Source organism: Schistocerca gregaria, chromosome 6, assembly GCF_023897955.1.
Source record: "Schistocerca gregaria isolate iqSchGreg1 chromosome 6, iqSchGreg1.2, whole genome shotgun sequence".
NCBI classification, from domain to species: Eukaryota; Metazoa; Arthropoda; class Insecta; order Orthoptera; family Acrididae; genus Schistocerca; species Schistocerca gregaria.
In genome coordinates, this window is record NC_064925.1 from 576106533 (window position 1) to 576133925 (window position 27393).

Here is a 27393-nt window from a genome sequence, read left to right on the forward strand (position 1 = left end):
GACAACGAGGTCTTTAGAGACGGAGCGCTAGCTCGGGTTAGGGAAGGATTGGGAAGGAAATCAGCCGTGCCCTTTCAGAGGAACCATCCCTGCATTTGCCTGAAACGATTTAGGGAAATCACGAAAAACCTAAATCAGGATGGCTGGAGACGGGATTGAACCGTCGTCCTCCCGAATGCGAGTCCAGTGTGCTAACCACTGCGCCACCTCGCTCGGTATCACAAGATGTGACTTACTCTCCCACTTCCATTTTATGTTGTTGTTGTAGTCTTCAGTCCTGAGACTGGTTTGATGCAGCTCTCCATGCTACTCTATCTTGTGCAAGCTTCTTCATCTCCAAGTACCTACTGCAACCTACATCCTTCTGAATCTGCTTAGCGTATTCATCTCTTGGTCTCCCTCTTCGATTTTCCCTCCACGCTGCACTCTAATACTAAATTGGTGATCCCTCGATGCCTCAGAACATGTCCTAGCAACCGATCCCTTCTTCTCGTCAAGTTGTGCCACAAACTTCTCTTCTCTCCAATCCTATTCAATACTTCCTCATTAGTTATGTGATCTACCCATCTAATCTTCAGCATTCTTCTGTAGCACCACATTTCGAAAGCCTCTATTCTCTTCTCGTCCAAACTAGTTATCGTCCATGTTTCACTTCCATACATGGCTACACTCCATACAAATACTTTCAGAAATGACTTTCTGACACTTAAATCTATACTCGATGTTAACAAATTTCTCTTCTTCAGAAACGCTTTCCTTGCCATTGCCAGTCTACATTTTATATCCTCTCTACTTCGACTATCATCAGTTATTTTGCTCCCCAAATAGCAAAACTCCTTTACTACTCTAATTGTCTCATTTCCTAATCTAATTCCCTCAGCATCACCCGACTTTATTCGACTACATTCCATTATCCTCGTTTTGCTTTTGTTGATGTTCATCTTATATCCTCCTTTCAAGACACTATCCATTCCGTTCAACTGCTCTTCCAAGTCCTTTGCCGTCTCTGACAGAATTACCATGTCATCGGCGAACCTCAACATTTTTATTTCTTCTCCATGGATTTTAATACCTACTCCGAATTTTTCTTTTGTTTCCTTCACTGCTTGCTCAATATACAGATTGAATAACATCGGGGAGAAACTGAAACCCTGTCTCACTCCCTTCCCAACCATTGCTTCCCTTTCATGTCCCTCGACTCTTATAACTGCCATCTGGTTTCTGTACAAATTGTAAATAGCCTTTCGCTCCCTGTATTTTACCCCTGCCACCTTCAGAATTTGAAAGAGAGTATTCCAATCAACATTGGCAAAAGCTTTCTCTAAGTCTACAAATGCTAGAAACGCAGGTTTGCCTTCCCTTAATCTAGCTTCTAAGATAAGTCGTAGGGTCAGTATTGCCTCTCGTGTTCCAATATTCCTACGGAATCCAAACTGATCTTCCCCGAGGTCGGCTTCTACTAGTTTTTCCATTCGTCTGTAAAGAACTCGCGTTAGTATTTTGCAGCTGTGACTTATTAAACTGATAGTTCGGTAATTTTCACATCTGTCAACACCTGCTTTCTTGGGGATTGGAATTATTATATTCTTCTTGATGTCTGAGGGTGTTTCGCCTGTCTCATACATCTTGCTCACCAGATGGTAGAGTTTTGTCAGGACTGGCTCTCCCAAGGCCGTCAGTAGTTCCAATGGAATGTTGTCTACTCTGGGGGCCTTGTTTCGACTCAGGTCTTTCAGTGCTCTGTCAAACTCTTCACGCAGTATCGTATCTCCCATTTCATCTTCATCTACATCCTTACCATTTCCATAATATTGTCCTCAAGTACATCGCCCTTGTATAGACCCTCTATATACTCCTTCTACCTTTCTGCTTTCCCTTCTTTGTTTAGAACTGGGTTTCCATCTGAGCTCTTGATATTCATACAAGTGGTTCTCTTATCTCCAAAGGTCTCTTTAATTTTCCTGTAGGCAGTATCTATCTTACCCCTAGTGAGATAAGCCTGTACATCCTTCCATTTGTCCTCTAGCCATCCCTGCTTAGCCATTTTGCACTTCCTGTCGATCTAATTTTTGAGACGTTTGTATTCCTTTTTGCCTGCTTCATTTACTGCATTTTTATATTTTCTCCTTTCATAAATTAAATTCAATATTTTTTCTGTTACCCAAGGATTTCTACTAGCCTTCATCTTTTTACCTACTTGATCCTCTGCTGCCTTCACTACTTCATCCCTCAAAGCTACCCATTCTTCTTCTACCGTATTTCTTTCCCCCATTCCTGTCAATTGCTCTCTTATGCTCTCCCTGAAACTCTGTACAACCTCTGGTTGTTTTAGTTTATCCAGGTCCCATCTCCTTAAATTCCCACCTTTTTGCAGTTTCTTTAGTTTTAATCTACTTCCTTTTTATATCCTTCTAAATCGAATCCTTTTCTTCTTCATGAGCAGTGCCACTTAATGAGGATGAAACGAAGTTTTCAAAAGAAACCTTCTTCCTGTGGAGTAAGCTATAATTATTTCCTAGGCAATCTTCCTCGTTACTTCGAGCTAAACCAACAGGTGCTCGTGAAAGCGCATCAGCAATGATGTTTTGTGAACCTGGAATATATATAACAGTGAAGTTAAATTCCTGAAGAAACAAAGCCCAACGTTTTAAACGGTCGTGATTTAATTTGGCTGACATGAGAAATTGTAACGCCCGATGGTCGGTGTGTACTCTAGTCCGTGTATACTTGTATATGCTTGCCTTGCAAGTAGTAACGAAATTTATCAAACGCCCATACTATGGCTAATGCTTCCTGCTCCGTGACTGAATAGTTGAGCTCTGATTTTGTTAATTCTCGACTGGCAAAAGCTATACTTTTCTGAGTAAGAATTCCATTTTCAACAACTTCTCGGAACAAATGGACACCAAGCCCAGATCTTGAGCTATCTGTCGAAAGGCAAAAATCAAGGGATAAATCAGGATGTGACAATATAGGTGCGTTCAGTAGTGCAGTTTTCAAATCGTGGTACTCTGTTTGAGCATCATGACCCCAGTCCCAAATTGTGGTCTTACCTGTTGGTTGACATAATTTAGGTGTTGACAAGCTTTGTAGGCTAACAATATGACGATAAAAATTTATTACTCCCAAAAATCCTCTTAATTGTCGCTTGTTTGTTGGTAGGGGTATTTATTTGATTGCATTTAATTTTTCTGAATCAGATAGAATGCATTTTGTTGTAACAATGTGGCCAAGAAATTTGATTTGTGTTCTACTGAAGTCCGATTTTTCTAAATTGACTGTAATGCCATGTTCCCGAAATGTTTGTAATAATTCGCTTAATACTTGGTTGTGTTTTGTCCATGATTTTTCTGCGATCAAAATGTCGCCAACATAAGTGGTGATCCTGTCTTTTAAGTGTGTTGGTAATATTGTATTCAAACCACGAATAAATGCAGCAGACGAAACGTTGAGACCAAATGGCAATTTTCGAAATTGGTAACAGTTTCCAAAACAGAGGAAAGCTGTGTATTTTCTACACCTCAGATTTAATTCTATTTGCCAAAAACTACTTCGTTAAACCAAAGATGACATCACCTCCACTCCATGGAATTTTTGCAATAGTTCATCTACTGTCTGTGGTCTATCGGTTTCAGGTTGGATTACTGTGTTAATTTGTCTGGAATCAAGAACCAGTCTAATGGAATCATCCCTTTTCTTAACAACGTGTAATGGGCTGTTATATGAACTCACAGCAAGTTCGATGATTCCCTGCTCTAACATGGATTGTATTTCCTGTTTGACTTTGTCTCTGTATGTCAATGGGATGACGTATGGTGGTACAAAAAATTTATTATGTTCCTTGACCCTAAATTCATAAAGAAAGTTACGTATTGCTCCTGTCTTGTGAGGAAAAAACTTCACAATTTCTTTGTAATATTTCAAATAACTCATCAGTGCCTGCATTAAGATCTACTTCGTCTCAGTAAACTTTCCTTTTAATTAATCGTTCTGTACTAATGGGTTGTTCTGTTTCACAGTAAAATGTAGTGACTTTATCTGTGCAACTATTAGACAAATTCGGTGATTGTTGTGCCTCAAGCGGAAAAAAAACGCAGGTAATTCACTTCATCATCCTCGTTTGTTAGCCATACTTGAAATTTAAGCGAGAACTAGCATTTGATTTACTTGTAACATGACTTCAGCATTACAAAAGTTTAACATTGCTTTATATTCACGTAGGAACTCCACACCCAAAATCATTTCTGTTGATAAAAGAGGGACTACTAAGAAATTTGCAGAAAACTCGTGTCCTTGACACCCGAAAACTAAAGAAGTCGGATTGCGTACGTCTCCACTCTTTCCTTGAGTGACTCCCTTTAATTTGGCCTTTAATAATGGCAAGGTTGGACAAACAGATGCCTGTTCACACTTCTTAAACATTGTCTCGCTAATTACATTCACAGGGCTGCCAGAATCAAGTACAGCTGAAAGTAGAGTATTTCCTACCGAGATTATTATAATTGGATGAGCATACATAATTTCGCTGTTGTCATTTTCTTGTAATAATGTGTCTCTAGTGTCCTCCAGTCCAAAAAAGTTAACATAATTTGTGTGTCGGCTTTCCGCCGCCACAAACGGTTCGTTTGTTGTCCTTGTTGCTAGTCATTGTTGTGCCAGCTCGTGTTGCCATGAATTACTGCTTGGGTTGGGTGGTCTGATTTCTACATTGTCGACACGCTCTAAATTGGAATTTCTGTGTTCCTGCCAATTTTGGTGTCCCCTCATCATAACTGTTTTGGTTCTCATAATTGTTATGACCATAATTATCACGTGGGCTCGATGCTCTGTATTCTGCATGAGCACCGCGTTCCGAATTGTAATTTGCGTGTCCGCGCCAATTTCGGTTGGCCCTACAGCGACCATTCCTTCTAAAATAATTTTCATTTCCATAACGCCTTTGTTCTCGCGGTCGGCGATCTCTATTACTGTACTGAGAGTTCCTATGATCATAAAAATCATTTCTCTGGCGCCTATGATCTGTGTTACACGGTTGCTGCCGCATATCGCGCCTATCTTCTTCCGTCCTGTAAGCGTGAGGTTCGTCCGAGTTCCATACGCGTTTACGGTCACGCCGCGGATTATTATTTTCCCAATACTGATTACTATTATCTCTTTGTGTGTTTCCATAGTTGTGAAATTCTAATTCTTGCAAAAGAGCTTGGAATGCCTCCAAGTCATATTTGCACCTACCTGCCAAAATTATGTGGCACAATCTGATCGCAGTTTTGTCGAACAGATACGAATTAATTCCGAATGACTGTACGGATTCATTAAATATCTGTTCTTGCGCATCATGTTTTCAAAATATTGCACTGGAGTTGAAAATTTCGACTGCTCATAGCTTTGCATCATAATGATGTAATGTTTTACACGATCTTGTGTAGTCTCTGACCAGTAAGCAGATAGGAATGCGTGATAAAAATTACTATATCTGTGACATTCGCGTACTATTGAGCGCATTCTTGTTGCAGGCTCTCCTTCAAGATAACTGCAAATGAATTCCAGTTTGTGGGCAATTGGGCATGTTGGTGGTAAAGAATAGTCAAATTGTTGCAACCACTGTCGACGGTGAATTTCTAGAGAAAATGCTTACAGTCAAACTCGTCATGTTTCTTAGCAGATGAGTTTTCTTTTACAGCATGACTCACGTTTCCTTCATTACGTCCCGCAAACGTGTCATGTTCACGAGAAAAGTGGTCGGCATTTCCATAATTAACGCGCTCATTGTCGTTACCAATTTGGTAATTATCGGATCTACCAGTGTCATTGCTGTGATCGATCTTATCTTCGATGCTGGCAAACTGTTCCTGTATATTTTTTACGTCACGTTTGTTTTGCTGATTAACTGTCATCTTCCCTTGTTGAAAACGTTGCAGAGACTGATATTCTTCGGTATCCTCGATCGGTACCGGCTGAGTGGCAACTGACCTCCTCTCTAACCCGCTACTCAGTTCCGTCACTTTCATGGATAATTCATCTACCTTTTTAGCTACTGTCGTTAATTGAGTTTCTACCTTTGAAACTTCATTGGTGGTCTGTAACTGCAGTGACTCAACATTTTTCGCTAATTCCTCTACTTGCAGTTCTAGTTGTGACGTTTGTCGTTTCACTTCAACAATATCAACATTTTGTACGTGATCAAGTCGGGATACAAGATTGTTAATATCTGATTTGAATTCTTCACGTAACTGACTTTTCAACTGACTGGTCATTTCTTCACACCAGACTCAGTGTAACAGCTCCCAGTATTAGAGGATGTCAAACACTACCTGAGCTCTAAGCCATATCTCTCCAACTAAACTCAGGCGGCATTAAGCTTTCTTACTAAAGTATAAAACGGAACTGAACAGCACAAAGTTGCAAGTATTTTATCTGACGGGCTAAAATACTGAAACCAGCTACACTACTGGCTATTAAAATTCCTACACATGAAGATGACGCGCTACAGACGCGAAATTTAACCGACAGGAAGAAGATGCTGCGATAAGCAAATGATTAGTTTTTCAGAACATTCACACAAGGCTGGCGCCAGTGGCAACACCTACAACGTGCTGACAAGAGGAAAATTTCCGAACGATTTCTCATTCACAAACGGCAGTTGACCGGCGTTGCCTGGTGAAACGTTTTTATGATGCCTCGTTCAAGGAGGAGAAATGCGTACCATCACGTTTCTGACTTTGATAAAGGTCGGATTAGAGTCTATCGCGATTGCGGTTTATCGCATCGCGACATTGCTGCTCGCGTTGGTCGAAATACAATGACTGTTAGCAGAATATGGAACCGGTGGGTTCAGGAGGGAAATACGGAACGCCGTGCTGGATCCCAACGACCTCGTATCACTAGCAGTCGAGATGACAGGCATCTTATACGCATGGCTGCAGCGGATCGTGCAGCCACGTCTCGATCCCTGAGTCAACAGATGGGGACGTTTGCAAGACGACAATCATCTGCACGAAAAGTTCGACGACGTTTGCAGCAGCATGGACTATCAGCTCGGAGACCATGGCTGCGGTTGCCCTCGACGCTGCATCACAGACAGGAGCGCGTGCGATGGTGTGCTCAACGACGAACCTGGGTGCACGAATGGCAAAACGCCATTTTTTCGGATGAATCCAGGTTCTGTTTACAGCATCATGATGGTCGCATCGGTGTTTGGCGACATCTCGGTGAACGCACATTGGAAGCGTGTATTCGTCATCGCCATACTGGCTTATCACCCGGCGTGATGGTATGGGGTGCCACTGGTTGCGCGTCTCGGTCACCTCTTGTTCGCATTGACGGCACTTTGAACAGCAGACGTTACATTTCAGATGTGCTACGACTCGTGGCTCTATCCATCATTCGATCCCTACGAAACCCTACATTTCTGCAGGATAATGCACTACCGCATTTTAAAGGTCCTGTACGGGCCTTTCTGGATACAGAAAATGTTCGAGTGCTGCCCTGGTCAGCACATTCTCCAGATCTTTCACCAATTGAAAACGTCTGGTCAATGGTGACCGAGCAACTGGCTCGTCGCAATACATCAGTCAGTACTCTTGATGAACTGTGGTATCATGTTGAAGCTGCATGGGCAGCTGTACCTGTACACGTCATCCAAGCTCTGTTTGACTCAATGCCAAGGCGCATCAAGGCCCTTATTACGGCCAGAGGTGGTTGTTGTGGGTACTGATTTCTCAGGATCTACGCACCCAAATTGCGTGAAAATGTAATCACATGTCAGTTCTAGTATAACATATTTGTCCAATGAATGCCTGTTTACCATCTGCATTTCTTCCTGATGTAGCAATTTTAATGGACAGTAGTGTATTTAAATTGTCATTCACCTCACCCTGAAACAATGTGAGATTCTCATTAATTTCGATCTGAAGCAATTTGAAATTGTTTGCATTATTGTTGTTCAATTCAGTGAGTTTACTCTCCTGTCCGTCATTAAAGTCAGTGAGTTTACTCTTACATTCAGTGAGTTTACCGTTAAGTTCAGTGAGTTTACTCTCCTGTCTGTTACTAAATTCAGTGAGTTTACTCTCCTGTCTGTCATTAAATTCAGTGAGTTTGCTCAGTAATAATTGTAAAACATCAATACTGGGGGCAGGGAGTACAACGTTACTCTTGTCTGTCAAAGCAGAAGCAGTACCTGCATTTCCACTAACAGAAGGGAGGCAAAAGTACTCCGCTCCCTCGGAGTGGCAACCAGACCTGAATTTCCACCGAAAGTGGGGAAAACAAAATACTCCGCACTTTTGAGGCGGAAGCAAAGTTGGAATTTCTCATAATGAGTTCGGTTTGCGTCACTGTATTGTCATGTCCAAAGTTGCGTGTAGCACACTGTTGTTCGTCACACATTGTTGGCAAATGATCGCCTACATTCAGATTCTCCGCAGTATTGTTCGAAAATTCCCGGATCTCAATATTCTTAAAAGAGTTTTCTACTCTCTGTTCCAAATCTTCGGAAACTGCGCCTGAAACCGCTTCTACATTCATGTTCGCAACCGTATCTACGTTCGCGTTCGCAGTAGCATCTGCATTATTTTCCATTTTCTTTTGTGCTCGCCGGAAGGAGTGGCCGAGCGGTTCTAGACGCTACAGTCTGGAAGCGCGCGAGCGCTACCGTCGCAGGTTCGAATCCTGTCTCGGTCATGGATGTGTGTGATGTCCTTAGGTTAGTTAGGTTTAAGTAGTTGTTTTAAGTTCTAGGCGACTGATGACCTCAGAAGTTAAGTCCCATAGTGCTCAGAGCCATTTGAACCATTTTTTTGTGCTCACGTCCTCATTGTCGCAATACGAACGAAAACATGTCACTAAAATACACCACTATCCTAAAACTTCCACTGTTCAATTAACTATTACACAATGCAGCAACAAATTCAAAGACAAAACTGCTGATATAAAATTTTGTGTTAATACAAAGCAGTGAGCAAGCGATCTAAGTGCTGTGCCTCCACTGCTGATTACTGTTGCGTAAGCTTGCAGTTGGCAGTAGAAAGTCGAAGCATATCTAACTACGACTCATCCAAAAAAAAAAAAAAAAACGTATCCTGGCAGGCATGTCGGCAGGTGAAAGTCGCTAGCTGTATCTGTTCTTATCTCGTGTTTTCTACTGAAAATCTCATGCGTGTACTCTTGTTAACTTTACTATTACAGAGGTCGCATAATTTTTGTTTTAAATTGGTCCTGTGCGCAACAAATTACTTACTTGGTCTTTCTGCTGCCACTGCTTGATCTGCTGCATTCCATTATTTAACAAAAACATAAAAAAAACTATTATTCATGCTGAGTGCAATGCATGTTCTGTATGGCGGCTCCTGCTGTTGCTGCGGCTGCTGCTGCTTACTATAACTACATATAATTAAAGAGAAAGGGTTTGGTCAAATCTAAACTCGTTAAATGTTAACCGAAACAAAAAACTATATTCTGAAAGCGATTCTTTCTCATTCAGTTAACAAAACGCTAGAAGCTCTTTGAACAATCGCTTCGTATGTAAATCTGCCTCCAGTGGCATTAAAGCAATATTACAAATTAATCAAACTCTTGAGACAGACGGAAATATTTCTCAATTGAATACATAGTGGAACAGTTCCCTGACAATTACAAAAGAAATCAATGACAAAAATTCAATACTTAATTTAACAATGGTTTCCCTTAAGAATTCAACTCCTATCATTATCAAATTACCGTCTGCTGCTACGCACATACACAAACCCTTTTCTTTAAAGTAATAAGCGTACTGAAATTTATAAAAAATATAGACTCAGTACCAAGTCCTGTGTCGCTGCTGTCGGACACGGCAGTGCGGCAGCTCGGCGACGACCCCTCGCCCAACACACGTGCGCACCGCAGCAGGCGGGCTCCTACACTGACTTCCAAACTGCAACAAATTAATCCGTGCGCTGCGAGGCGCGACAACAATATCTTAGATTCGAGAGCTTGTGTATGCGCGCTGTAGCCAAGTTCAACATCCTAAGGGAGTATTGTCAACTCTCAACTATAAGTATATTTATTGAAAACTCAGCAGTGAGATGCACAAAATAAATTTCATTTCATAGATGGTTTCTGGTACATATAGCCCTTCCGGTGAAGGTTAACACTATCGTATTATTAACAAGAGCCAGAAACAATCAGGTTTGCCAGCCGGAGTGGCCGTGTGGTTCTATGGGATACAGTCTGGAACCGAGCGACCGCTACCGTCGCAGGTTAGAGTCCTCCCTCGGGCATGGATTTGTGTGATGTCCTTACGTTAGTTAGGTTTAATTAGTTCTGAGTTCTAGGCGACTGATGACCTCAGAAGCTAAGTCGTATAGTGCTCAGAGCCATTTGAACCATTAATCAGGTTTATACAGCGTAGTATTGCAGTCCTTATTGACTATCTACTCCTCATTACAATTCTTTTAGCAAATATATCTACAGTTGCTGAAGATGGATATGGTACTAAATTTAACGCCAAATCAGACGCAAAGAACCAACGGTATTTACGTTAGGTTTAATGAAGAATGTATTGCCAGCAAGGACTGCAGTACTAGGGTGCAGAAGCCTGCTCAAATTTTACACTCGCTAATAATGCGATATTTATAATCTTCTGAAGAAGGGCAGTAGGTGCCTGTAATTGGTAGAGAAGTAAAATTTCTTTTGTGAAACAAGTTGCAGATTTTTTTAACATGCTAATAGGAAAATGAAAACTACAATGGATGCACGTATAAGTGACAATGTTAGATTTGATTATATCTATAGCGTGTACGCGTAGTGATACCACGTTTTTAATGCCTTTACTCATGTTGTATTTTAGCTATTTGGTTCAGAGCATCCAACTGACAATACGTACATACTTGATGCCAAGAAACCGTCCTAATAAGCAATAATTCACATTCACTGTTTAGAAACGTACTATTTCTTATAACTTTTTGTTGATATGTAGGTGATTTTAAGACGATCGTTTGACCGGACCTCATTGTACATGAATAAATACGAAATAACCAGCTTTTGATCATTTTGTGTCGCCGATATATAAACATATTGAAGCTCTTCAGCAATGTATACAACAACTACTTCAGAAGACGTCTCCTTTCTATGAGAGATGAAGTCTCGTACGTAAGTGCAACAGAACTTTTGGACACAATATCGAGGAGAAGCACCGTCCGTATCGGCTATTCGGGCTTTGAACGTACCATTTATGAATTCAGGAATTCAGGTGACGTTCTCCGTAAACAGCCTGTTGCCGTTTGAGACGTTACCCTGGACAAGGTATGCAGACGTTTGCAAAAGTGTGAGGAAATCGGTGTGTACGTCGGGTCTGGAAACCTCACAAGCCTTTGTCCCTATGCGGCGATGCTGCTTCAGGCACTAAGCCGACAGAAAGGCTACATTACGACAAGTTTGCAGCGGAGCGGCTAGCCAAGATAGATGCAAACAAGAACATTTTGAGAAAGATATGTTTCATATATCGGTCAACAGTTGGTGCATCCGGAAAACTGAGCCTAAATAACGTTTATATGGGGAAATCACGTTACGTCTGAAACGGGCAGATACAGTCGAAAGAGCAGTCTGTTGTGTGGTCTTAGGCTTCACTACAACATTGGTCCCTTGAAGTATATCTGGACTAGTTGCAGGACATTGATCTGCCACAACTGCAACGCTGCAACCTCACGTCATTTCAGAAGACTAGGGCATTACGTCACTGATCTCCCAAATATTAGTCAGTTTGTCAGATAGGTGGATTGGACGAATACGTCCGATTTGGTGACCGCCACGGCCACCTGACCTCACACCAGTTTTCTTCTGCGAGTGTATTTAAAGGACTTGGTGTAACAAGCCGGGCTACAGACCTGCAGGAGTTTAAAAATACTCACTCCCAATGCATTTTACCATGTCGAGCTGGAGCTTCTGGAGTGTATACGAAGAGAAATAGAATACGAACTGGACATTCTCTGTACGTCTATCGGTGCACACATTCATGTGTGTGAATTACGAGATATCTTGTCGCATCTTGAAAACTGTTATTATCTGATATAGGTTTGGATAGTATTTGAAATTATTTAAGCCTGAAGTTGTACAAATAATTGATGTACGTCCTGTATAACCTTTAGCGGCCCCTTGTTAATTACTTAATTTCTTACATGTCAGTTGATTTCTTAGATGTGTGATATACGAAAACTGAGCAACAGAAAGAGGACGAATGAGCAGTCAACAAATCAAGAGGAAATGAGTTAAACTGCTACCAACACTAACCAAGAGAGGCAAGAGGGCTCTGCATAAGTCAGAAATTGCCACTGGAAACAGCAGAACAACGAGTAGGCAACTGGCTTATTCTAGCTTGATAATTGCTAAGCATGAGCCATCAGTCTTCTGAAAGGTTTGATGCGGCCCGCCATGAATTCCTCTCCTGTGCTAAACTTTTCATCGCAGACTAGAAATTGCAACCTATGTCATCAATTATTTGCTGGATGTATTCCAGTTTTTGTCTTCCTCTACAGTTTTTAAACTCTACAGCCCCCTCTTATACCATGGAAATTATTAGTTTATGTTTTGAGATATCTACTATCATTCTGTCCCATCTTCTTGCCAGTGCTTTCCATATATTTCTTTCCTCTCGGATTCTGCCGAGGACCTCCCCATTCCTCACTTTTTCAGTGCAACTAATTTTCATCATTCTTCTACAGCACCACATCTCAAACGCTGCGATTCTCTTCTGCTCCGGTTTTCCAACATTCCACGTTTCACTACCACATGATGCTGAGCTCCATGTGCATACTCAGAAAGTTCTTCCTCAAATAAGAGGCTATGTTTGATACCAGCAGACTTCCCTTGTTCAGGAATGACCTTTTTGCCCGTGCTAGTCTGCTGTTTGTATCCTCCTTGCTCCGTCCGTCGTGGTATATTTTGCTGCTGCCTAGGTAGCGAAATTTCTTAACGTCGTCTATTTCGTGATTCCCAATTTTGACGTCAAGTTTCTCGCTGTTATCATTTATGCTCCTTCTCATTACTTTCGTCTTCCCGCGATTTTTTCTGTATCCGCATTAGGTACTCATTAGATTGCTCATTTCATTCAAGACACCATGTAATTCTTCTTCACTTTCCCTGAGGATAGCAATTACATCTGCTAATCTTATCACTGATATCCTTTCAAATTGAATTTACTCCCACTCTTGAACCTTTCTTTTATTTCCATCATTGCTTCTTCCATGTACAGGTCGAACTGTAGGTATGAAAGACTACATACCTGTCTTACATCCTCTTTATTCTGAGCATTGCGTTGTTGGCCGCTCAGTATTGTTGTTCCCTCATTGTTCTTGTATATATTGTATATATTATGTCTTTTAATGTACCTTACCCCTATGTTTCTAGAAATTCGAATACCTTGCACCATTTTACATTGTCGAATGTTTTTTTCCAGATCGATAATTTCACTGAATGTGTCTTGATTTTTCTTCAGTCTCGCTTCCAATATAAGCCGCAACTTCGGAACTATCTCTCCTGTGACTTAGCCTTTTCTAGAGCCAAATTCGTCTCAGGTTTTCAGTTTCCTTTTCCCTTCTTTTGTATATTATTCTTGTCAGTAACTTGGATGCATGAGCTGTTAAACTGATTGTGCAATAATTCTCGCACTTGTCGACTCTTGTTGTCCTTGTAATTGTGTGGACGATGTTTTTCCGAAAGTCTGATGGTATCTCACTATGTCATACACTCTACGCAGCAACATGAACAGTCATTTTGTTGCTCCTTTTCCAAAGATTTTATAAATTCCGATAGAATGTTATCGGTCCGTTCTGACTTATTTCATCTTAATTCATCTAAAGCTCTTTTAAATTCTAACTCTAATAACCGTATCCCCATCCCTTCTAAATCGACTCCTGTTTCGTCTTCTACCTCGTAATCGGACAAGCCTTCCCCATCGTAGAAGCATTCAATGTACTCTTCCCACCTACTCGCTCTCCCCTCTACATTTGAGTGTGGAATTCACTTTGCACTCTTAATGGTACCGTCATTTCTTTTATTTTCGCCTGAGGTTGTTTTAACTTTTCTATATGCTGAGTCCGTCCTTCAGACAATTATTTATTTTTAGATCTCTTCACATTTTTCATGCAACCATTGTTGCTTAGCTTCGCCGCATTTCCTATTATTCCGTTGTGATGGGACTTCTATTTCCGTATTCCCGAGGTTCTCTGAACATTTTTATACTTCCTTCTTTCGATGAAAACTGAAGTACCTTTCTTGTATCTACGGCTTTCTTTCGAACTTACGTGATTGCCCTTTTTAGGGATGTCCATTCCTGTTCAACTGAAACGCCTACTCAGCAACTCATTATCGAGTTATCTACAACCTCAGAGAAGTCCAAGCGTGTCTGTGCATTCCTTAGTGCCTCCGTAAGCCCACTTAATTGGGCACTGATTCTTACTGATTGATATCTTAAATTTTAGCATAGTCTTAATAATTACTAAACTGGGATCTAAGTCTGTATCTGCTACTGAGTAAGCCTTACAATCCAATATATGATTTCAGAATCTCTGCCTGACCATTATGTAATATAACTGAAATCCTTTCGTATCTCGCGGCCATTCCTAAGTATACTTCCTCCTTTTGTGATCCTTGAAAAGAGCATTGTTATTACGACCTGATATTTATTACAGAACTCAGTTAGTCTTTCTCCCCTCTCTTTGATACTGCCAAGACCATTTTCTTGCATGACTCTTTCTTTCAATCCCTCCCCTACTACAGCTTTCCAATCCTCCATAGCTATTAGACTTTAATCTCCCCTTACGTACTCAATTATCCGATCAGTATCCTCATATACTTTTTCTCTCTTTCCATCTTCTGCTCGCGACGTCTGCATCTATATCTGAACTATTGCTGCCAATGTTCTTTCGCTATCGATTCCGGCGAGTCAATACAATTTGTGAACTGTTCACAGTAACTCTCTATCTGGCCCACCTTCCTATTCCTAACGAATCCTACTCCAGTTATACGATGTTCTGCTGCTGTTGATATTACACTTCACTCGTCTGCCCAGAAATCCTTGTCTTCTTTCCATTTCACTTCACTGACCCCAATTATACGTGGACTAAGTCTTCGTATCCCCCTTTTCAGATTGTCTTGCTTGTCCATCCACGTTCAAACTTGTGACATTCTACACCCAAACTCGTACAACGTTTCCATTTCGTTGGTTATTCAGTCTTTTTCTCATGGTCACTTCCTTCTTGGCAGTCCTCTCCCAGAGAGATTGTTCATTTGCGTTACTTCGTCATGGTTCATATAACGCACGGTCAAGTCACATTAATGTGACAAGGTCCTACGTTTGACTTCAAAGTGCAATAATCACAGACGGCAGATGCTAGCGGTAGAGGGTGTATACAGGGTGTTACAAAAAGGTACGGGCAAGCTTTCAGGAAACATTCCTCACACACAAATAAAGAAAAGATGTTGTTACCTCTCCACAAAATAAAATATTATAGATATTACTCTCATTTAGCGTTACTACCCAACAGTGAAAATATAATACAATGTGACAAACCTGTAACCTTTCAATAATTGACAGTCAAGTTAACCTGGTAAATTTTGGACGTCAGCAATGCTGCGTCATGGCCTTGATACATCATTCTGAGTAAGCTGAAAAATCTTACCTTAATTAGGTCGCCGGATAACGCGTATATATCTGCTCCTATAAGAAATTTTCCTGGCGCAGCTAAGTGCAATGCTGGCCGATAGATTTGTCTTTTAAAAAAGGAAAGAACTGACTTTTCTTTTCAATAATCCGGATTGCAAAGGATTGGAGAAATAAGTGAATTCTTTAAATTGAGATAAATGTCAAAAGTTACTTTTTATGAGAAAGATTATTATTAACAGATTTTTTTTAAAAACATTTACAAGGGACTTGATGTAACAATACTACATATGCCCGAGGCTGCTTTTACCTTATCCTATAACGCTCAGGCTCTGCCATCGCTGCACACGACCGGCCCAGCCAACACGATACACCAGACACGACTGCTCGCTAGCAACAACTAACTGCTACTGGTACACAGTTCCTACTGCAGTCAATACTACTCTTTGGTCTCAGATTCTCTTCTAGCTTACATATCGTAGGCAGCGCGTGAGCAATACATCGAAATTACATCAGCTCGAGTGCGCTAGCAGCAAACTCTTTAATCATGGACCTCTTACAATATTATGTGGACATGTGTCCGGAAACGCTTAATTTCCATGTTAGAGCTCATTTTAGTTTTGTCAGTATGTAATGCACTTCTTCGATTCACCGCCAGTTGGCCCAATTGAAGGAAGGTTATGTTGCCTTCGGTGCTTGTGTTAACAAGCGACTCATTGCTCTACAGTACTAGATCAGTACGTAGCATCAACAGGTTAGATTTCATCACGAACGTGGTTTTGCAGTCAGTGGCAATGTTTACAAATGCGGAGTTGGCAGATGTCCATTTGATGTATGGATTAGCACGGGGCAATACACGTGGCGCGGTACGTTTGTATTGAGACAGATTTCCAGAACGAAGGTGTCCCGACAGGAAGACGTTCGAAGCAATTGATCGGTGTCTTAGGGAGCACGGAACATTCCAGCCTATGACTCGCGACTGGGGAAGACCTAGAACGACGAGGACACCTGCAATGGTCGAGGAAATTCTTCGTGCAGTTGACGATAACCCTAATGTCAGCGTCAGAGACGTTGCTGCTGTACAAGGTAACGTTGACCATGTCACTGTATGGAGAGTGCTACGAGAGAACCAATTGTTTCCGTATCATGAACAGCGTGTGCAGGTACTATCAGCAGCTGATTGGCCTCCACGGGTACACTTCTGCGAATGGTTCATCCAACAATGTGTCAATCCACATTTCAGTGCAAATGTTCTCTTTACGGATGAGGCTTCATTCCAACGTGATCAAATTGTAAATTTTCACAATCAACATGTGTGGGCTGACGAGAATCCGCTCGCAATTGTGCAATCACGTCATCAACACAGATTTTCTGTGAACGTTTGGGCACGCATTGTTGGTGATGTCTCGACTGGGCCCCATGTTCTTCCATCTACACTCAATGGAGCACGTTATCATGATTTCATACGGGATACTGTACATGTGCTGCTAGAACATGTGCCTTTACAAGTACGACACAACATGTGGTTCATGCACGACGGAGCTCCTGCACATTTCAGTCGAAGTGTTCATACGCCTCTCAACAACAGATTCGGTGCCCGATGGATTGGTAGAGGCGGACCAATTCCATGGCGTCCACGCTCTCTTGACCTCAACCCTCTCGACTTTCATTTATGGGGGCATTTGAAGGCTCTTGTCTACGCAACCCCGGTACCAAATATAGAGACTCTTCGTGATCGTATTGTGGACGGTTGTGATACAATACGCCATTCTCCAGGGCTACATCAGCGCTTCAGGGATTCCATGCGACGGAGGGTGAATGCATGTATCCTCGCTAACGGAGGACATTTTGAAGATTTCTTGTAACAAAGTGTTTGAAGTCACGCTGGTACGTTCTGTTGCTGTGTGTTTGCATTCCATGATTAATGTGATTTGAAGAGAAGTAATAAAATGAGCTCGAACATGGAAAGTAAGCGGTTCTGGACACATGTCCGCATAATATCTTTTCTTTATTTGTGTGTGAGGAATGTTTCGTGAAAGTTTGGCCGTACCTTTTTGTAACACCCTGTAAAGTCTGTCGGGGAGGATGATGAAAATAGTACTTTCATTGTCATAAATCTGATACCGAGCAATTTACCGGACGTCCAAAAGGGCATGGTCATTGGCCTTCGGACCAAGAGTGGTAGCATTCCTGAAACGCCGACGCTTGTAAACCACTTGCGTGCCGCCGTGGTTAAAGTATACCGTACATGCCAAAATGGCGGTATCGAAAAAAGGTGCCGTGGCAACTGAACTGCACCATGGACCACAGATAACTGGGCTGAATGAAGGCTGGGAGATGAGTACGGGCGAAAAGACGTGCAACTGTTCAGCAGTTGACCTCCCAAATGAATCAACAGGCCAGCTACCGAGAGTCTCTCCTTAATGACTGTTCAGTGACGGTAACTGCATGAAGGTCTTCACAGCAGGCATGCTGACTGCTGACTGCTGTACATCAGCGACGATGGTTGACATTTCCACGCCAGTACTGGAGCTGGACGTCCCCTGAGTTGTGACAGGTGGCCTTTTCAGGTGAGTCACGTTTTATGCTCCATCGGACAGATAGCCGTTCGCGTGTACGACGTGAAACATCTGAAAACAAACGTCCTGTAACAATCGTCGGAAGGTTTATAGTGTGGGGAGTGCTTTCGAGCTGGGCTATCGCGTCATTACCTAAGTACGCATCAGTCCTTGGACCACATCCACTCCTATAGGCAGTTTGTTCCTCCTTGCCACCACAGCATCTACGAGCAGGACAATGCAACGTATCACAGAGCTCGCAGTGCACGTACGTGGTTCGGAAATCACAGGATGAGTTTATCGTATACCCCTGGCCACCAAATTCTCCAGATCGAAACCCAATCGCCAGTCTGTGGGACTACCTCTGTCGGGCTGTTCGTGTCATGCAACCTGAACCTAGAAACCTAGCCCAACTGACCACTGCACTGGGGTCGGCTTGGCTCCACATCCGACCTGGGACCTTCCAGAACCTACTTGTTTCTCTTCCTTCACGTCTCGAAGATGTCCGCGCTGCAAAAGGTAGTTCAGATGGTTCCGAGCACTATGGGACTTGATTTCTGGGGTCATCAGTCCCATAGGACTTAGAACTTCTTAAACCTAACTAACCTAAGGACATCACACACATCGATGGCCTAGGCAGGATTCGAACCTGGGACCGTAGCGGTCCCGCGGTTCCAGACTGTAGCGCCTAGAACCGCTCTGCTACCACGGCCGGCTGCAAAAGGTAGTTATTTAGGTTCTTAACAATTGGTTACATTAATGTGACTGGACAGTGTATTACTGTTTTGTAATTTGCTTTAATTCGACGTCGTCTTCTTGCAATGCTTATGATTTAGGCTTATTAGTCTTCAATAAATTACAGTAATGAGACAAATAACTACCGTGTGAACTTACATCTGGAACAGAGGTTTGTATTGTGTCAGCAACTTAAAATAAAATGTTACTTTTACTTTCATTTAGTTTCCAACTCGTTATGTCCCTTGTTGTACATGGCCTGCAACAATGTACAAGCATGTATTAAATTCTGGAATGTATTATTACACAGTCTACTTGCGCCAGAGACACAACTAAACGTTATTTGCGTCAGTTTCGTTTGTAGATCTGCCTTCATGTCTGAAGATAATAAGCTGTTCAGTGGCTACTCAGAACGAGGTGCGTAAAACAAACAGCCAGCTTAACACAGCCTTTGTATCAATGACTTTTACCAATATGTGATCTTTAATATTCAGGATGTTGCAAAGAGATTTCTGACATCAGAAGACCATTTCTTCTACAAGAATGAAGACAGTATTTCTTCATCTACGTCTACGTCTGCAAGGACGTTCTGCAAATCACATTTAAGTGCCTGGCAGAGGGTTCATCGAACCACCTTCACAATAATTCTCTATTGTTCCAATCTCGTACAGCATGCGGAAAAAACGAACACCTGCTTCTTTCGCTGCGTACTCTGATTTTCCTATGTGGGTCGACGTCAACTAAATATTTTCGCATCTGGAGGAGAAAGTTGGCGATTAAAATTTCGTGCGAAAATTCCACCGCAACGAAAAACGCTTTTATTTTAATTCTGTCCACCCCAAATCCTGTATCAAGGTAATGACACACTATCCGCTGCATTAATACAAAACGTGCTGCCCTTCTTTGAACTTTCTCGATGTACTCCGTCAATCCTATCTGGTACGGATCCCACACCGCACAGCGGTATTCTAAAATAGGACGGACAAGCGTAGTATAGGCAGTCTTCTTCAGAATCGGCGCCTGTCAATTAAGCTGTTCAACTCTGGACTCCAAACTGCAATCGAAACTGCTTTGCGAAGAACTACGCTTGGCTTTACTCGCAGTGGATAGGTAACGCCATTTCTGAGTGCGAAGCGGCAACATTTAGTTAAACCGAAGTGATATCTGAACACCAAACTGCTGCACGGCAGCCTGAGGCACTGCTGCCCGCCAGGCGACTTCAGAAGTCAGACTGCAGCACGACAATGGCTGGCCGACTCTGGAGAAGTGCGTGTGCCGGCATTCGTCGAAGAATGGCTGGCGCTGGCGCTGGCGCTCCCGCTTCCCCGGCCCTCACGTTTAGCAGACACGCACCACGCTCACCCGTCTTTTTTGTGACCAGACAGTCCAACTCAACGTTCTACGAATGACAAAGAAACATAAGAAACTGTGCGACACAGGCCTTGGAGACCCGAGAGTACCGACCGGCCGCCGTGTCATCCTCTACCTGCAGGCGTCACGGGATGCAGATACTGAGGGGCATCATGAGGTCAGCACACCGCTCCCCTCGCCGTTATCAGTCTTCGTGACCGGAGCCGCTACTGCTCAATCGAGTAGCTACTAGAGGCCATTGGCATCTAGGAATGATACAACGCACAAATAAAGAAGCGAGTTTTGCTGATAAGGAACTAGCGAACAGCATGGATGACCAAAAAGAAATTCTGCTCTGTTTCACTCGTTGCGGTGAAGACATACCCCTCCAAAACATCCGAACAAAACTGACATGTAATGAGTTCATAACAGATTAATCCAATTTGACAGCCCTATACGTTCTACATGGATGTATAAAAAACTTGGGCTGAATTTGAATTGCAGGCCGTGGTGGCTGAGAGATTCTAGGCGCTTCAGTCTGGAACCGCGCTGCTGCTACGGTCGCAGGTTCGAATTCTGCCTCGGGCATGGATGTGTGTGATGTCCTTAGGTTAGTTAGGTTTCAGTAGTTCTAAGTTCTAGGGGACTGATGACCTCAGATGTTAAGTCGCATAGTGCTCAGATCCATTTGAACCATTTGAATTTCAATTTAAGCATCGAAATTAAAAGTTTATCTTGGTGCTAGTTGCTAGTTGCTCATCCATGTAGCTGTTGGCAGCGGATTCGCTGGTGCATGTAGCTCGCTTTTCGCGTGCGCGTTCGTTGTCCACTGTGGATCGAGTGTAAATGGCGATAAGAAAGGTGTTTTGCGTTCTGCGTTGCAGTAAAGGCAGTTAAGTTAGAAACGCGCGTCGTGTTTTTGTGGATCACGGCCCTGCACGTCTGCAGCTCGAAGCACACGGCGATGGCACCAGCGGCTTCGAGACGACAGTTATTTGCACTGCTTGACAGCTACTAAGAGGTGGAGACGTAGTTCGACAGGAACAACGACGGGGCTATAGTGGACTTCATGAAATGCAATTCACCGTAATAGGGACAGAGCGGTGTATCTACAGCGGTCATGGCAGCCAGCGGCGCTTAACGTGTTCCCCTTCCTCTCGACATCAGCTGGTGGCGACAGTCACTTGTCACAGTGAAGCTGCATTCGTTGGAGGACATCGCTGTGCACCACTGCAGCTGACCCAAGTAACACGCTCCCTACGTCCACGAACTCTTCCTTGGCGCGACGGCGTGGTTGAAGTGAGATGCATTTAACAGGCTTCCGAGTATATAACTGAGCCGTGTCACGGCTCAGCTCATGGGATTTACCGGCGAGATTATTCACTTATTTTCTCCGCAGCGACAGGGGGCGTGATCGCTGAGCACTGTTGGCGATGGTGCGCGAAGCAACAGCTTTGGAGGACGGTTCGGTCGGGAGATGGCGGGATGACCAGTCAGTGAGTCTCGGCGAGTCTGGTCAGTCGGTTAGTCGCTCAGTCTGCGAGTCGGTGCAGTGAGGCGACAGAGTCGGTCAGAAGGCAGACACTCACATGTTAGTCGGTCGGCTCTAAGGCTCCGTCGCTGTTGGGTTGTGCAGTGAGTCGGGTTCGGCGTTACTCCGCTGTTGGACGAGTTGGCAGTCAACAGCAGACAGGTCTGCACGGTGCAAGCACGAGCCGGGCGCGTGGTCGACGCAGACGGAAGGCCGTTGGTCGGTCGGTCGGCTGGCGACAGGACGGAAGCGGCTGGGAGTCAACTGGTGCCTGCCGTTTAAGGACTGCGATAAGATGGCTGTTTGCGAGCATGTGGGGAGGACGGAATGCTCGCTTGCTTAGCGTGGTTCTCCATGGCCAGCTGTTTCTCAGTCCTAGCACTCGAGTGTAACAGGAAACTGCACTGGTGTCGTTCTCGTCACCCGGCTAAGGCCGAAATTTTCATATACTTCATGATCATTACTTATTGTGGGGTTGGTACTTGTAGCCAACATTTTGGTGATTTGGAATAATTCAGAATTTCATCACGTGCCAGGTGTCTACTGTGAATAATTCGTAATTGGTTTCATAGTGTGTGCCACGGTATCCACTATCATCGATCATTTTATGAAAGTCCTGTCCTCATTACTATTACATTAGATCTTGTTAAACTGGGTGCGTTTCAATTGCAACTTGAGCTGTGTTGTTTTATGCATTTAAAAGGACTGTTGTCAGAAGCACACTTGAGTGTCTAATGTTTTTCAGTTCCATTGTTACGAAGTGACCATTATTTATGTTGCGTTATTCGTTGGATTTTTTACTGAGTGGAACTTTGATTTGTGTGATTCTGCTTTGTACGAGGGTCGGTCAAAAAGTAATGCCTCCCTTTTTTTTCTACTTAAAAAAATTAAGTTAAGTGAAAAATTTGAATTTGGCGCCATTCCTCAAACCTTCTTCTGCAATCCACTGCAGTAGTAACTTTCTGTGTCAACAGGTGGCAGCACAGCAGAAGTTTGTAAGATGGCCGACATCGATGTTCGTTTGAGACAGCGTTGTGTGATTGAATTCTTGAATGCAGAAGGTGAAACGCCCATACGCATTCATGAAAGACTGAAGAAGGTGTATGGTGTTGTGACAGTGGATGTCAGCACTGTTAGACGATGGGTTCGTCGTTGTAAGGAAGCTGAAGGGCAAACACCGTTGACTGACGAAAAGCGGAGCGGCAGGCCGGTGAGTGCAGTGACTCCACACAACATTCAGCAAGTTGATGACATCATTCGTGGTGACTGTCGGGTGACTGCAGATGAAGTGTGTCGCATTATTTCTCTTAGTAAAGGCACTGTGATCACGATTATTAAACAATTGGGGTACTCAAAAGTTTGTGCACGGTGGGTTCCAAGAATGTTAACCGATCAGAATAAAGAGGCAAGGAAAACAATAGCCTCCCAACACTTGCAGCGCTTCCGTTTGGAGGGAGGTGAGTTTCTGAAAAAAATTGTGACCGGGGACGAAACATGGGTGCATTTTTTTGAACCCGAATCAAAGAGGCAGTCAATGGAGTGGCGTCACACAAGCTCGCCGAGGAAGAAAAAATTCAAAACTGAGCGATCGGCAGGGAAAGTTATGGCAACAGTTTTCTGGGATACAGAGGGTGTGATTCTGGTTGATTTTTTGGAGCAGGGATGCACAATAAATTCTGTTCAATACGTCACAACCCTCAAAAAACTTAAAGCACGTCTTCAGCGAGTTCGCCCAACAAAATCAATGGCAGATGTTCTTCTTTTGCATGACAATGCAAGACCACACACCAGTCGTCACACCTCTGACGAGATTGTCAAAATTGGATGGGAAGTTTTGCCTTATCCCCCATACAGCCCTGACCTGGCACCATCAGACTTTCATCTGTTCAGGCCACTAAAAGAAGCTCATCGTGGGATTCATTTTGAAGATGAGGAGGCCGTCAAAACATCCGTGCGTCAATGGCTTAGGAAGCAGAGCTGTGATTTATACCGTGCTGGGATACATGCCCTTGTTCAAAGATGGACCAAAACTGTAGAGATGGGAGGAGATTACATTGAAAAATGACAAAATGATCCTCAATGTTGTGGTTTTCAACCTATGTAATTGCATTTAAATTTCCTGACAATTAAACGTAGAAAAAAATAGGAGGCGTTACTTTTTGACTGACCCTCGTATAATGTTTTTCGTGGCAGCATTTGAGAATCAGTCGTTACAAGAAGTTGCTAGCTCTGAATTGCCACTTCGTTAACCAATCATTTATTGACAGATGTGTTTGTCTGTCTGTAGCAAGTAAGAGGCAGCAACTGTAACTTGTTAGTACAAAAACTGTTATGCAGATATTTGAATGGGAAAAAATGGCAGTCATCTTTTATTATAAAGTTGTTTTATAGTATGTTGGAAGATCATTCTTTTGAGCTGCGTTTATTCTGAATCAATCGAATTTAGGTATCACACAGCTGGCAGAAATGACTGTTGAGTTCGTAATAGACTGTATGTGTGAAATAATTCGTGTAGTTTTGTGAGTGATGTGTTAAATTGTTTATTTGTAAGTTGTTTTGAAGATTTGCATTTTTGGTGTTTTCACCTTATGTTGAACCAAATCAGTATTCTTGAAGTCTTGATGACTGCACATGATATGTTATATACCTTTTACTAACAGTACCTTTATGTAATGTTTCAGAGTGCGGTGCATGTTCTTCTAGAGAATGTTTCTTTAAAAAGAGATTTTTCTATTTCCTTTCAACTGTCAACTGTATTAACTTGGATGTATAACCAGTTATTGTTAAATAATAAATTGTGCTAACAAGGCTTGGACCAAATAAATGTGCCTACACCTTCCCCATCCTGGCTCTGCTACCGTCGATGCATTACCATAACCGAGCCTGGTGTGATTGTCGCGCATTGGGTCTGGAAGAGACAAAGGTACAGATGGCGGTTGCAAGGCCTGCAGCGATCTGCCTTGGAGCGAGATATTTGTTGCTTTTGGCCACTGAGGCTGTCCGCCCCAGTAGCTGAGTGGTCAGCGTGACGGGCCCGGGTTCGATTCCCGGCTGGGGCGGGGATTTTCTCCTTTCAGGGACTTGTGTTGTGTTGCATTCGTCACCATTTCATCCCCATCCGTCGCGCCGGTAGCCCAATGTGGCGTCGAGTGTAATAAGATCTGCACCAAGGCGACCGGACCTACCCTGTCAAGGGCCTCCCGGCCAATGACACCAAACGCTCATTTCCATTTTGCCACTAAGGCTACGTAGGCATAACATTTACACCTTCAGCGGCACATCTTAATAGCGAGTTTACAGTTTTGGACACACCCATCACTGAGGCCACAGTAGTGGCACTTTGACCGACTTCGAGCCGTTCAGCTGCTCGTTCACGATCTTAACCATTCAGGCGACGTCTTGCAGACATGTTGCCGTACCAGACAATGCCGCACCAATCGTCTCCACAGCAAAATTCGTCAAACACCGTACGTCACGAACTGTCCATTGCATACAGGGATTTCGCGTACAGACTTCGCCATAGTTAACGCGTCCCGCCCTCCTCATTTCTTTTCGCAATCAGTGCTCTTCGCAGTAACTGTCGGTTGTTCCGTAAGAGCTGGCAGTTGTTCCTTAGCAAGTATCACTTGTTCTTAAGCAATTGTCAAGCAGTGCGTGTAAGGGGCAGATCCACGGTCACCAACGTGTTGGGCGCATTCTACACTTTTCACTTCATTCACAGAACTCTCATGCCAGACGGAAGTTGGCTATTAATCATATGTTTCGTAACTTGAATAGACAGTAGTAGTGACATGTGGAATAATCGGGTCTACTGCCGGATGTTTGTGTCGCTCTGGCACAATATTTCGGCCACGTAACTCGTTGCCTTCTTCAGGTGCTACCTGAGACTGCCGTGTTGGAGGATATTGTCCACTATTTATGCCCAGAGGGCGCTGGGTGCTCTCTCTGCCGCCCGCGCCCGCCTGGCGCCGCCTGTAACGTGTTGTCTCTTCCCTGGTGCTCCCTCTTACGTCCGCGCCCGACTAGGTCGCCATCTGTGGCAGCTGTCTGAGGCCCGTCTTGTGTCGGGCGTTCCGTTGGCGGTCCGCGCCCGCCTGGCGCTTCTCCTGCGGTGTTACTACTTCTGGAGGAGTTTCTTGGTTCCGTTCGTTGGGCCCTGATAAGCGCCAGAGCCGGACTCCACGCCGAGCTGAGTTGGTAACCGCTGTCTCGGTTTATTAGGTTGTCTATGACCTTGATTTCGATCGCCTCCTTTATGACACTGTCCCAAAATCTTGGAGTCTGTGTCACAATTTTGGTGTTGTTGTAGTGCATTGAGTGACTGAGCTCCACATAGTGCTCCGCTATGGCAGATTTTGTTGCCTGTCCGTGTCTGGTGTGCCTTTGTTGTTCCTTGCACCTGACGTCCACCGTCCTGGTTGTCTGGCCAATCTATAACTTTCCACACTGGCACGGGATGTTGTAAAATGCCTGGTTTATGTAGCCCAAGGTCGTCCTTCACACTCCGTAGCATTGTCCCAATTTTGAAAGAATTCTGCTGATCTTTGCAGAAATGGGTCCAGCATATGGCAGGTATGCCACCTTCCTCGCCTCCTCTAGCTCCTCTTCTGTACCCTGTGGTTGACTGGTAGCACGAAGTGTCCTTTGGATGTCTGAGGAGGAGTATCCATTTCTGCTGAACACCAGCTGTAGATGTTCTATCTCTGTGGCCAGACTTTCCGTATCCGACAGAGCCCGAGCCCTGTGAACTAATGTTTTCAAGATTGCATTCTTTGGGCCGGCTGATGGCAGCTACTGGCTTGAAGGTATAAGTCAGTGTAGGTAGGCGTACGATACACACTGTGCCCCAGAGTGCCATCTGCCTTCCTCTTGACCAGGACATCCAAGAATGGTAGGCATCCATCCTCCTCTAGCTCCATAGTAAATATTGTGCGAGAGTGACACAAACATCCGGCAGTAGACCCGATTATTCCACATGTCAAGATCTCGCTGGGAAAGCCTGAAGAGTTACACAGTATTAGCGCTCCACAATAATATTTATTTAATAGTTCGTTATGAACAGGGCTTCGGCTTCTCGTGCCACCTTCAGACGATGGCCCTAAGTCACACGGCTCAAGATGAGATACTTTGGACTGCCAGACTGCAGGCAAACGGTGGAGGATAATTCTGCCGTTTCCAGGATGCCTCTGCAGCAGCTGCTTCAGTGGCTGTGCAACGTGCGGAGGAGCGCCATCTTGCATAGAAATGATTCTGCTGCCACATCCGTTCCGATTGACATTGGCCCGAAAACACTCTCATAGCGTGTCCACTTACGTAAGTGGCAGCAGGAAAGTCTAGAGCAAACGTCTGTCTCACTGGCTGGTGAGCGTGAAGCATCTCCTAAACATGGGTTTTTGTACGGATAGCAGTATAGGATGTTTCGTAGAATTTTATGCACGGTGCGACCAATGTCCAAAGATCGCGCAATTCCCCGTGCACCGCTCTACATCTACATCTACATCCATACTCCGCAAGCCACCTGACGGAGTGTGGCGGAGGGTACCCTGAGTATTTCTATGTGTTCTCCCTTCTATTCCAGTCTCGTA